At 36.4% G+C, this 11,674-nt stretch overlaps 1 protein-coding gene across 1 annotated transcript in view; it reads right to left on the reverse strand.

Moving 5' to 3' along the window:
- Window positions 1–797, reverse strand: part of LOC144962560 (uncharacterized) — a 26,441-nt gene extending 25,644 nt beyond the window's left edge. The window contains exon 1 of the mRNA XM_078895598.1: window positions 606–797. The gene's annotated coding sequence lies outside the window, so the exon portion shown is untranslated. The remainder of the gene's footprint in view (window positions 1–605) is intronic.
- Between the last annotated feature and the right edge of the window lie 10,877 nt (window positions 798–11,674).

Below are 11,674 nucleotides of genomic sequence, written 5' to 3' on the forward strand. Positions count from 1 at the left end.
TCAAGAGTTTTCAAAATACCCGCAATGGAAATAAAATCTAATATTAGATCTTATCTTTAAAAAATAGTATCTATTATAATTTTTAGATTTGCCAGTTATTCTGTGCTCGATGCTGCTCAGAACAATATTGATCTCCAACCCTATTTTTAAAAATAATAGATTGTTATTGTTATTTCTGTATCATCATCATCATCATCATCATCATCATCATCATTATCATCACCATCACCATCATCATCATCATTATTATTATTATTATTATTATTATTATTATATTATTATATTATTATTATTATTATTATTATTATTATTATCACTATCACTATCATTATAATCATTACTATTATTATTATTATTATTATCATCATCATCACCATCATCATCATCATCATCATCATCATCATCACCATATTATTATTACCTTTATCATAACTGTTATTCAATGTATTATCATTCTTATCATAATTATCATTATAAACATCATCAACATCATTGCCGTCATAAATAACAACAACAACAACAACAACAATTGCAATGAATACAACTTATAATACAATCATTATTTACAAATACCAGTCAACAGTTAACTTAAACATTAGCCTTACCATATAGAGTAGTGAATATCTCCGTGTAACACAAAGTACAAACAAAGCTGTACAAACCAAATTTCCAAAGGCTAGAATAAAGTTCTACATTATAAATAGCATAATATTATATTATTATCTCCGTCCACGCCAAACATTGAATGTACGGACAAATAATCGAATGTTGTATGGAACTAAAAATGTTTGCGAAGAGCAATCGCTCCGACCATAAAAGAAGTGGATTGTTATGGCTTGTGTGTGTGTGGAATCGCTTCGCGGTGCAAGAATCGCGAGAAGGGCTTACCATCACTAGGCAAAGAGAGAATTATTTTGGTAGTTGAGATCCTCTTTTTAGCTATTTCAGAATGACCATTGTGTTGTCACCATAGCCCCCCCCCCCCCCCTCCTTCCCTCTCTCCTTTGATCATGCGAAGCAGCCGTATCAGTTCAGCCCCACAGATTGTGAGTGTTTATCAGAATATTTTGACACCGTAATGAGAGGAATTACATTGCCACACTGGAAACACCGCAATAAAAATTTTACAGCCTGTGTCAAATATTTTTTTAAATAAATAAAATGAATAAAAATAAATAAAATTCCCTTTATTCATCCCATGGGAGAAATTTTTCTTTGAGGTCTACTCCAAGGGAAGACTGGATTAACCCAGGCGTCAGCCGCAACGCAGCGCCGCAAGATGAGCTAAGGCGAGGTGACTTGCTCAAGGTCACACAATGCAGCGGGTACTCGAACTCGACACTTTTCGGATACGAAGCACCGTTGAGCCACGCTGCCCCCTAACTCTACAGAAACGTGTATAAACTACCTCTCCACTGGACACAGGTCTTATGAATACAGCTCAGCGCGATTCAGTCCGACTGTGTAAAAAAATTGCTTTGAGGAGGCGTGAGAAATTTTTTGTGTCGCGGTTGTGGAGAAGACAGGGAATATAGCGTTGTCGAAGAATTGGATTCAATAGTCTGATGTCACGTCGCCATCGCGGCCCTCGTGGTTCTAAACAAAGAAAATCGGTACTTTTTATTCTTCATGCTGGCTAGAATTTTTATATGTCTTGTGATCAGAATGTGTAAGAGTCAAAACATGATCAGATTTATGTTTTTTTTTTTCCCTCTGAATACGCTTTTATGCTCGTCGGAGAAATATTTCATAAGGGCGTCCGCCATTGTTCCGATAGTTACTAAGTTACCATGCGTCATTACGCGAAGTGACGTTACGATTGTTGAAGCGTATTGGATTGCATCCTATAGATAGTTCGAAGTTGACGTCACTCGGGTCTTTGTTATTGTTTTTTTTTTTTTTTTTTTTATTTTATTTTATTTTATTTTTTTTTTTTTTTTGCCATCCACGTTTATGAATAAATCTCACTTAACAGTATTATCCAGACTATAGATAGTATGCGCTTGGCTAAGAAGCTCATAACATTGCCATCCGGAAGTATAACGGCCAATACACAAAACTGTGTGTATCCATGATTGTTTATAGTCAGGTTAATACAGTTTAGTGAACATTACTAACAAACGCGGATGGCAAAAAACAAAAACAAAGACCTGAGTGACGTCATCTTCGAACTATCTATAAAAGGTCATGGTTACACAGAGTTCTGTGTGTTGGTCCGTTATAGTTCCGGATGGTAATGTTGTGAGCTTCTTAGCCAAGCGCATAATATCTATAAACAGATCAGGAAAACCACATGCAGCATACCATCACTTGAACCACGTCTTTTTGGGTCATCACGAATTCTAACGTCTCGCTGTGTCAATAAGATCACCGATAGGGAATGAGATTAGCGGGAGAGTAGCCTCCCTTGATTGGACGTCACCCATAGTCTGTGACGTCACCGGCTGAAAAGTTATTAGAGAGAGAACGTCATGTTGGTTGTGCGCATGCGTCTCTCGTCCTCGCGAGGTGACGTCACAGACTATGGGTGACGTCCAATCAAGGGACGCTACTCTTCCGCTAATCTCATTCCCTCTTGGAAATTAAGCAAAGGGCACAACTTTTTTCGCACGCGAATCTTAGTTTTGCGTAGCAGTGAAGGAGGACTTTAGAAAGGAGGTTCGCCCTCGATTTTCAGCCCCCGCTAGTGGGGGCCATTGGTTGGATAACGATTTCAAGCAAAACTACCACTTTTCTGCCTTGGTACAATTTCCTTGAATGCGCAATAATTGATTCTGTCCTTATCATTTCGGTACTTTATAATAAATTGGTTAAATTGGCGACCATAAGTTTTAAATAATATTTCTTATGTCTTGAATGATGTGAAAATATACAAAAAGGAGTGAGCTATCAACAATTTTACAGGCAAGTATGAACTATTTTTCTATGATGCCCTCTTACAAACTGAGTGATTGGGTTTGTTATCTTTTTTGAAATCGAAAGTACGAATCTGATTTCAATACCTTTTAATAACTAGACGTCTATGGCTAATTTATCGAACCAGGATCTTTGAAAAGTGGTAAGTACGAATAATAATTGCGTAATAATTATTTAAGACATGTTTAGAATTAGCATCTGGCTGTAGTTCCTGCAGACGATAGATGGACCCATTGTCGTGCTTGCTCTGTCGAGTTGCACAGATAATGGTGATCAGAATCAGACTCCGACGCCGACGTCCTGATTTGAATTACTGTTTCTGATGAATTATGGCCTGTGGCTTTATATTTATATATTTTTTCTATATGGTTAACTGATAAATATTGACTTTATTGTATAAGTCTAGAGGGACCCTTTGCTCGTCACGTCAACTTCACAACTTGAACTTGAACAGTCCTTTCTATTTCTACTACAACTACAGTTGCTATTTAGTGGGTCTGATATCACCATGTCATATTCATATATGATGGAACTTGGACTCTGAATATATAGTTATGCCCATTACGTGGATCTGGTGTTGCTGATATGACTGTCAATCGTATGGGACTAGTAACTAAGACTTTTGCCTCATTGATCTGAGATGTAATTGAGTTACTGTTACAGTTACAGTTACACTCACTCACTCTATTTCTATTATCTCTATGACTATGGAAAGGAATTATGGATTTTGTCTCATTGATCTAAGATGTAACTCTATTAATCAATTCTATGACTATGGAAGGGAACTATGGATCTGATTCTAATGCTACTCATTGACATTGACTGTAAGGAATGAACTATAGTAGTTAGTAGTCATATTTTTTTTATGAATGGCACATGTTTTTCCAGTTTTTTTCAGATGTCCCTCTATCAAAAGTTGTAAAACTTATTGTCAACCTCCAAATCAATTTCTCTTAACCGAATAAAGAATTTGGCCCGTATTTAATTGTGGTGCCATATCACAACAAAAAAAAAAAGATTTTTTCTCCACTTTAAACCCGCTGTCATAAAATTAGAGATTTTACACTGCTAAATATGTAAACAGTTTTGCACCACAAAGTAAGAGATGAATTCATCATTTTTCAAAAAAATCTTGTGACACGGTAGTTCCGGCTAGTGGTTATGAGTTCACATCATACGATTTTCCGAATAAAAGCAAACATATTAACTGTTATAAAGTAACAACTTATGTAGTTTGCATCCAATTTTGACCTTATAATTTATTGCTTTTTATTTACATTACGTCGCAAATACCGAAGACTGATATGAATCTCTTTCTTTAACTCATTTGAACAAGTGATTAAATACTCAAAATTGTCAAATTAACATCGAATGTTTATATTTAACTTTGAAAAATTGTATCTATGCATGAACGTTTCACATAGCATTTAAAGTTTTCTTTTAAACCTATAAGCTCTTAAATAATACGATGTGATACGGACTCTCTTTCGGTTCCTTTCTCGTAAAGCTGCGAAAAGAAGTCTACTTGTATCTGTCGATAAGCCATTAAAGAGGACAGCTATGGAATTGGAATTTCACAATCAACCATGAGTTTCGCATGTTATTGTTGTTACGTTGTTGTTGAACACATGCACATTTTGTGGAAACACTGTATCATAAATTGATGAAACTCTACTTTTGACTGGTCGACATTAAATTTATGTAATCCTCTTATGTAATCCACGCAGCAATGCGTGTTGACAACGAACTAAGCAGTTTTACACCTATTAGAAGAGGAGTTAGGCAGGGGTGTGTCTTGTCTCCAGATTTATTCAACCTCTATAGTGAAATGATATTAAGAGATATCGAACATAAGAAGGGGGTGTGTATTGGAGGAAAGAATGTAACAAATCTGAGGTATGCAGATGATACGGTTCTACTGGCAGAATCTGAACATGAACTACAAGAATTACTGGATGTTGTAGTCAGGAGTAGTGAAAATATGGGACTGGAACTGAATATATCTAAAACAGAATGTATGACGGTATCTAAAAATAATAACCCACCAGCCTGTGTAATAACAAGCAGAGGACAAACAATACAACAAGTTGAATGTTTCAAATATTTAGGCTTCAATGTAACATCCAATGGAAAATCAGATTGTGAAATAAAGAAAAGAATAGGTATGGCGAAGAATGCATTCAACCAGCTACATACAATTATGAAAAACAGGAATATTAGCATGAAAACAAAAATCAAAGTCCTGGATTGCTATGTACTGTCTGTGCTGCTATATGGTTGTGAGAGCTGGACCATAAACAAGACCATGGTTAAAAGACTGGAGGCAGTGGAAATGTGGTTTTACAGAAGAATGATGAGGGTGTCATGGATGGAAAGGAAAAGAAATGAAGAAATTTTAGAAATGGCAAACAGAAAAAGATCACTGATAACAAAAATCATCAAACGCCAAATGGAATTTTTAGGACACATTATCCGCCACCCTGGTTTGGAAATACTCGCCTTGACTGGAAAGATGAATGGAAAAAGAATAAGAGGAAGACAAAGAATAACGTATTTGAAAGGGATAAGAACTTGGACAGATGAAGCTGAGAAAGGTGGCGCTGCTTTAATAGAATTGGCAAGAGATAGATCAGCTTGGCGGAAGATGACCTCCGACGTCTGCTTCAGATATGGAACTACATGAGATGAGAATCCTCTTTGGCATAAATACCAAGCTATTTCTCAAAAAAATTGAACTCAAAATAATGGTGGAAGGGCGTAATGTTCACTTTTATTTGTATTCATCAATAACGTATATTTATTGTTATAAAATGTAAACTTGTCTGTCGTTCCTTCATATTCGGATTCTGTACGAACATCATATAAGTTTCAATTAACTGAACATTCCATTTTAACAAATTCTTTCAAAATGGATAAGCGGAAAATCATAATTTCGACACTATAAATCATTTTTTAGTTCCAATCCTTACCAGTTATCGATTTTAATATAACTGTAATAAGCGAAACCTATTGTTTTAAAAATTCGTGAAAAAAAATTATTAAGAAAAAATGATCCAGAGGTTCATACACATTTTGCAGCTGTACATCGTGAACAGCTAGCTGAGAAAAAGAAGAAAAAGACGCGCCCCTTAATAAAAATCCGACTATTGTATTCTAAATATATTAGTGCATGGGCCAGTGGGCGAAACCCTTTCCCCCCCCCCCCCCCCCCCCCCCCCCTCTGGGGGAGTTTTCGCCACATGGTTTTTCTGAAACAGCAATATATCTTGAGTATTAATCCGGGTGTTACCGTTTTTTCAAGTGTCATTTACGAGAGTTACGGCCCTTGAAAGGTCATTAGGTGCAATTTTTTGTGAAATCGTTTTTGTGCATAAAATGGTTGTTTATCACCTTAAAATTGTTTCACATACAATCAATAATGGAATTTTATTGTAATTTCTCATTTTTTGCCTCATATCATAAAATATTTTACAAAGCCATATAGCGTTTTTAAATCTTTGATAGCCATTTTCTCTATAATTTGAAAATAAAATATATTACAGTGTACTTGTTTCCCTTCAGGATGAATAAACAAGAGGGATTTTGCACTAGCACAATTCAGGCATGCTTCAGGGACATATAACACAAATTAATCCGGGTGTTACAGTTTTTTCAAGTATCATTTACAGGAGTTATGGCCCTTGAAAGGTCATCGGGTGCAATTTTTCGTGAACTCATTTTTGTGCATAAAATGATTGTTTATCACCCTAAAATTGCTTCAAATGCAATAAATAGTGGAATTTTATTGTCATTTCTCATTTTTTGCCTCATATCATAAAATATTTTACAAAGCTATATAGGGTTTTTAAATATTTGATAGCCATTTTCTCTATAATATGAAAAAAAAATATATTACAGTGTATTTGCTTCCTTTCAGTGATAAATAAACAAGAGGAATTTTGTACTAGTACAATTCAGGCATGATTAATGGGCATATAACACATATTTCTGAAAGTGTATCCTTTGGTGTAAGAGCTTGGTCAGCCATATACATTTGTAACATTTGACCTTGCTGTAGCAAAGAAAGCTTACGATATTGTCTGGCAAAACCCACAGCTTTACAAAACAGTCATTATTCACCTGGGTGTCTTTCACACCATAATGTCATATCTTGGTGCCCTGGGAAAGCTCCAAAGTGGATCTGGTTTTGAAGAAATTGTGTCTGAAGCAGGGATATGGTTCTATGGATAGGATTATGAGTGGAAAGAACTACAACAGGGCTATACGAGTGCATGTGTCTGTTTTGGAGGCTCTAGAGAGGCTTCTGCTTGCAAAATTTGAGCAGGACACGGATTCAAAACTCAGTAAAGACCTCATGTCTTACATAAAGGAATTCACCGAAGGAATTTCAAGCCATACAGCTAATAAAATTCTCCAGTCAACTGTGTATGCTGAGTTATTTTCCCAGTATGAAGCCTTCAAAGAGAGTGTCCGCTCAGGAAAGTACGGAAAAACTGCACAATACTGGATCCAATACATGGACAGAGTTTGGCTTCTCCTCCAGTTTCTGCGAGCTACAAAGACAAACAACTTTCTTCTTCATATATCTTGTTTAAAAGAACTGTGCCCACTGCTTTTTACCATGAATCACCACAATTATGCCAAGTATCTCAGTGTATATTTTGTGTCACCAGCCAACCTGATTCATTCCCACCCAGGGGAAGAAGAAATGTTACAAGATAATGGATTTAGTGTCTCCAGATCAAGGACGCCTGCTGGAAGAATAGCAGTTGATATGACCATTGAACAAACAATAAACAAACATGCAAAGACAAAAGGAGGTATTGTTGGGTTCAGCAAGAGTCTTCCAAGCTATTACCGTTGGAGTGTAACAAGACACAATCGAGCAGAATATGTATCAGCAACCCAAAGAATGATCAGCAACAGCAACTGTATGGATATAGACACCCACAAAGAGTTGAGCCTTGCAGAAAAAAGACAAAGTGAAAAGCGAGTGCAAAAGATCCTCCAGGCATTTTCAGCATTTATCAATCCCTTTGAAGTTGAAGATGGTCTGGTCAGTCTAGCTTCAGGAATGAAAGTGCAAGAGGATGTTGCTGATGACCTGCTAGCCGTGGAAAAAACAGGAAAAAGATTGTTTGAAAGTTTTGTTGAAAACAGACTGAAGGAAAAGACTGTAGAATTTCACAAGCCATTAGAAAGGAACAAGACCAAGACATTTGCATCATTGAGGAAAGTGGTAACAGTGAAAAAAGACATTAACGTGGTCAAAATCAAGGAACAAAAAATTTATTTGGCCAGCTTCTTGTTTTGTCCCAAGAGCACAGTGTTGATCTTCAAAAAGTTCTTCAATATCCTCTAACACCTACTCCATGGTCGCTGGCTTCATCAGATGGTTTACCTCTGAAGACCAACAAAGCAACTCTGTTGCACAAGCTCACGCCTGACAATTCATTAATGTTCGAGGATTATGCAAAAAAACAAACAAACACCGTTTACATTGTTGATGGCAATGCACTGTTACAAACTCTGTCAGCAATCCCAAATACATTTGGTGAAGTAGCCAAACTTACATTTTCCTCCTTACCACAAGCAGCTTGTGTACACTTTGTGACTGATACTTACATAGAAGATTCAATCAAAGGTTGTGAGAGATTGAGGAGAGGATCTTCTGAAGATAATGCATACTTGTTAAGAGGATCTGCAACAACAGTGCTCAGACGTTGGAAATCATTTCTCAGCTGCGTTGATAACAAAAGATCCCTTATCAGGTTTCTCCTCAAGGAATGGGAAAGTAACGAATATGCAAAGAAACTGAGAAACAGGGAAATCTTCTTTGTCTGTGAAGAGAGATGCACCTTACTTTACAGTGACACGGATGAATTTACCACAGCTGTACCTTGTCTAGATCTCTACTCATCACAGGAAGAGGCAGACACACGAATTATACTGCACTGTCAATATGCTTCCCGCCAACCAAACTGTGAAACAATTGTTGTCAGATCACCAGACACGGATGTCTTCTTACTTCTCCTTTCATTCTCAGAGACAATTGGAAAGACCCTGATTTTTTATACTGGCTGTGGCAACAACAGGCGACAAATCAATGTCTCTCAGATAGCAAAGACTTTGTCTAAACAGATGTGTGATGCATTACTTGGTGTCCATGCATTCACAGGCTGTGACACAACAAGTTGCTTTGCTGGGCAAGGAAAGCTGAAAGCTCTAAAATTTCTTCAAAAGGAGGAAGATCTTAGAATTCTGTTCTCCAGATTTGGAACATCAGCAGCTGTTTCGAGTAATGACTGTCTCATGTTAGAGTCATTTGTGTGCAAGCTGTATGGCAAAACCTCATGCACAAGTGTCAACAAAGTGAGGTATGACATAGTTCGCCAGCGTTTCAAAGGAAAGAAAGGTACCATCTCATGCAGTGGTGGAATTGATCTGTGTCAGATGCCTCCTTGTAGTCAAGTATTGTCAATGTTCATATCAAGAGCCAACTTTCAAACTCTCATTTGGAGGAATGCAGTGTTCCAGAATCCTAGCATTCCAAAACCAGAGGATAACGGTTGGTAGAGAAATTCTGCAAATGAATTGGAAGTACAGTGGTTCAAAGATGCTTTCATTCCAGATGAGTTGCAGGAAATTGTGTATGAAGAAAGCTGCACCAGTACTAACGAAGATACATATGCCGAGGATGGTCGTGATAGCTTTGACAGCGATTTCCTTGACGACACTTCAGAGGACGAAGAGGATTTTGCTACTGATGATGAGGATATGTAATAAATTGGTGAGCAGTGCAAACTGTTAAAGAGTAAAGCATGTTTGCAAAACACACAAGGATATTGTTTTTATGTACTTACTGCATCTTGAATCAAGAATCCCTTTTGAGTATCAATTATTCTTCATAATATAACAATGCGATTTCGTTCAAAAGTCTTCGGTAATGATGCTTCACTTGGGTTGTGAACAAATTAGTCTTTTTTCATGATATATCTATTGTTTTTACCACACCTTCAACTTACTTTTAAATGTGACAACTGGACATCAATACCATGTTTAAAAAGAATGAAAATTATGATGAATTTGGCATCCCACAAAGTGGAGAAAAATTTAAAGGTTGCGTACACTTTTAGTTTTTCCTGTGACGTAGAAATATGAAGGTTGTTGTTGTTGAGGCTTGGGCCATAGCTTTCTTCAGTGCTACATTTTTAATGAACATGCTGTTTTTGGCCATATTTAAAATAATTTTTGTGTAAAACACTGAAATAGCCCATAAGTTTCGATATGACACTTCATGAGATTACTGACAAATTGTTTCAACTTTCTGTGAATCTATATAATATTTACAAATTGAAAGCTTGTGGACATAGTTTGATAGTATATTCAATTTCCTTTAGTTTGATACCCAATTTGCATATATTTGAATTAATATTGTAGTCTCCAGAGCCTTTGAAAGAAATATTGTCTCTTTTTTGCAAGGGGACACAACTCACTTTTTTCAAAGGGCCATAACTCTCTTAAATGACACTTATTTTTACGGTAACAGTGGAATTTGTATGGCCAATAAGTTCTATTATTTGAAAAACATAGTGGCATAAACTCCCAAAGGGGGGGGGGAGGGGGGGGGGGTCCCAGTGGCCTAAGCACTATATAGTTGTCTCATTGATCTGATATGTTACTTTATTAATTAACTCTATGAATATGGAATGGAATGGAATTTGATGCTACTCCATTGACTATATTGAATGAACCAGTACTCTGAATGTTTTTCCTCACATGAACGTTTGCCTCTTGCGGGTCTGATGTTCATGGACGTGATTAGTTAGCAAATTCAAGATGGGGAAAATTGTGGTGTTGCGAATTGCAATGGTAACTACAATGAAGCCAACAAATGTTGCGTGTTCAGATTGCTAAAGAGGAACCAGAACGGTAAACATGGTTAAACAAACTCCCTCCTCGTGATGATATTAAACCACATCCAACAAAATTTGTTATTTGTGAAAGACATTGGTCTGCAGGTGTTCCAATGAAAATTCTACCTGGCAGACCGATCGTCCCTTATAGGGATGAAATAGTGTTCAAAAAATTTAAAAAATTAATAAATTCGAGAGAGAGATCATAATTATAACTACTATGTAGTGCATCCCTTAGTAGATATTTTGGTATTCATATTTTTCTTGGGATCAGCCTCCACAGATTACCTCCCTTTGTTGATATTGTACATCTCCTTTCCCCTTCATCGAATTGTTCATCCTATCCTCATCATCACTTTAAATGTACATTCATTAATCAAGCTTCCAAAGAAGTCATCCTGAATCAATCACTATAAGGTCAGTTTTTAGAATATCTAACTACTCATCCTTTCCGTTTCTTGGCTACTCTTATTCACTGCTGATAATAATAATCATTAAATATTTTTTGGGACCCAGAATTCACAATCACTCTCTAAAATGGTAGATCTTGCCATATAATGCCCCTGCTGTTATTTTGGTTTGAATTTTCTATATTTTTGGTTGGCCCCCACTAACGTTGCCTGAAGATTCCATATGAATGTCCTTTCAGTATAGTTGTCCTTGGTAGCAGTATATTTTCAGCCTTAAATTTAAAATGAACAGAGATATGACATTTCATTTTTTGATTTCCATATGACTGTTGATTCTCTATTTTTAACGAAGAGAGAAAATGAAAGCAACATTCTTAACATCCATGGCTGGCTATGAACAAAAACAAAACAAAAACAAAAACAAAATAACAC

This window comes from Berghia stephanieae, chromosome 1 (assembly GCF_034508935.2).
Source record: "Berghia stephanieae isolate SIO BIC M18660-M18661 chromosome 1, UCSD_Bste_1.3, whole genome shotgun sequence".
NCBI classification, from domain to species: Eukaryota; Metazoa; Mollusca; class Gastropoda; order Nudibranchia; family Aeolidiidae; genus Berghia; species Berghia stephanieae.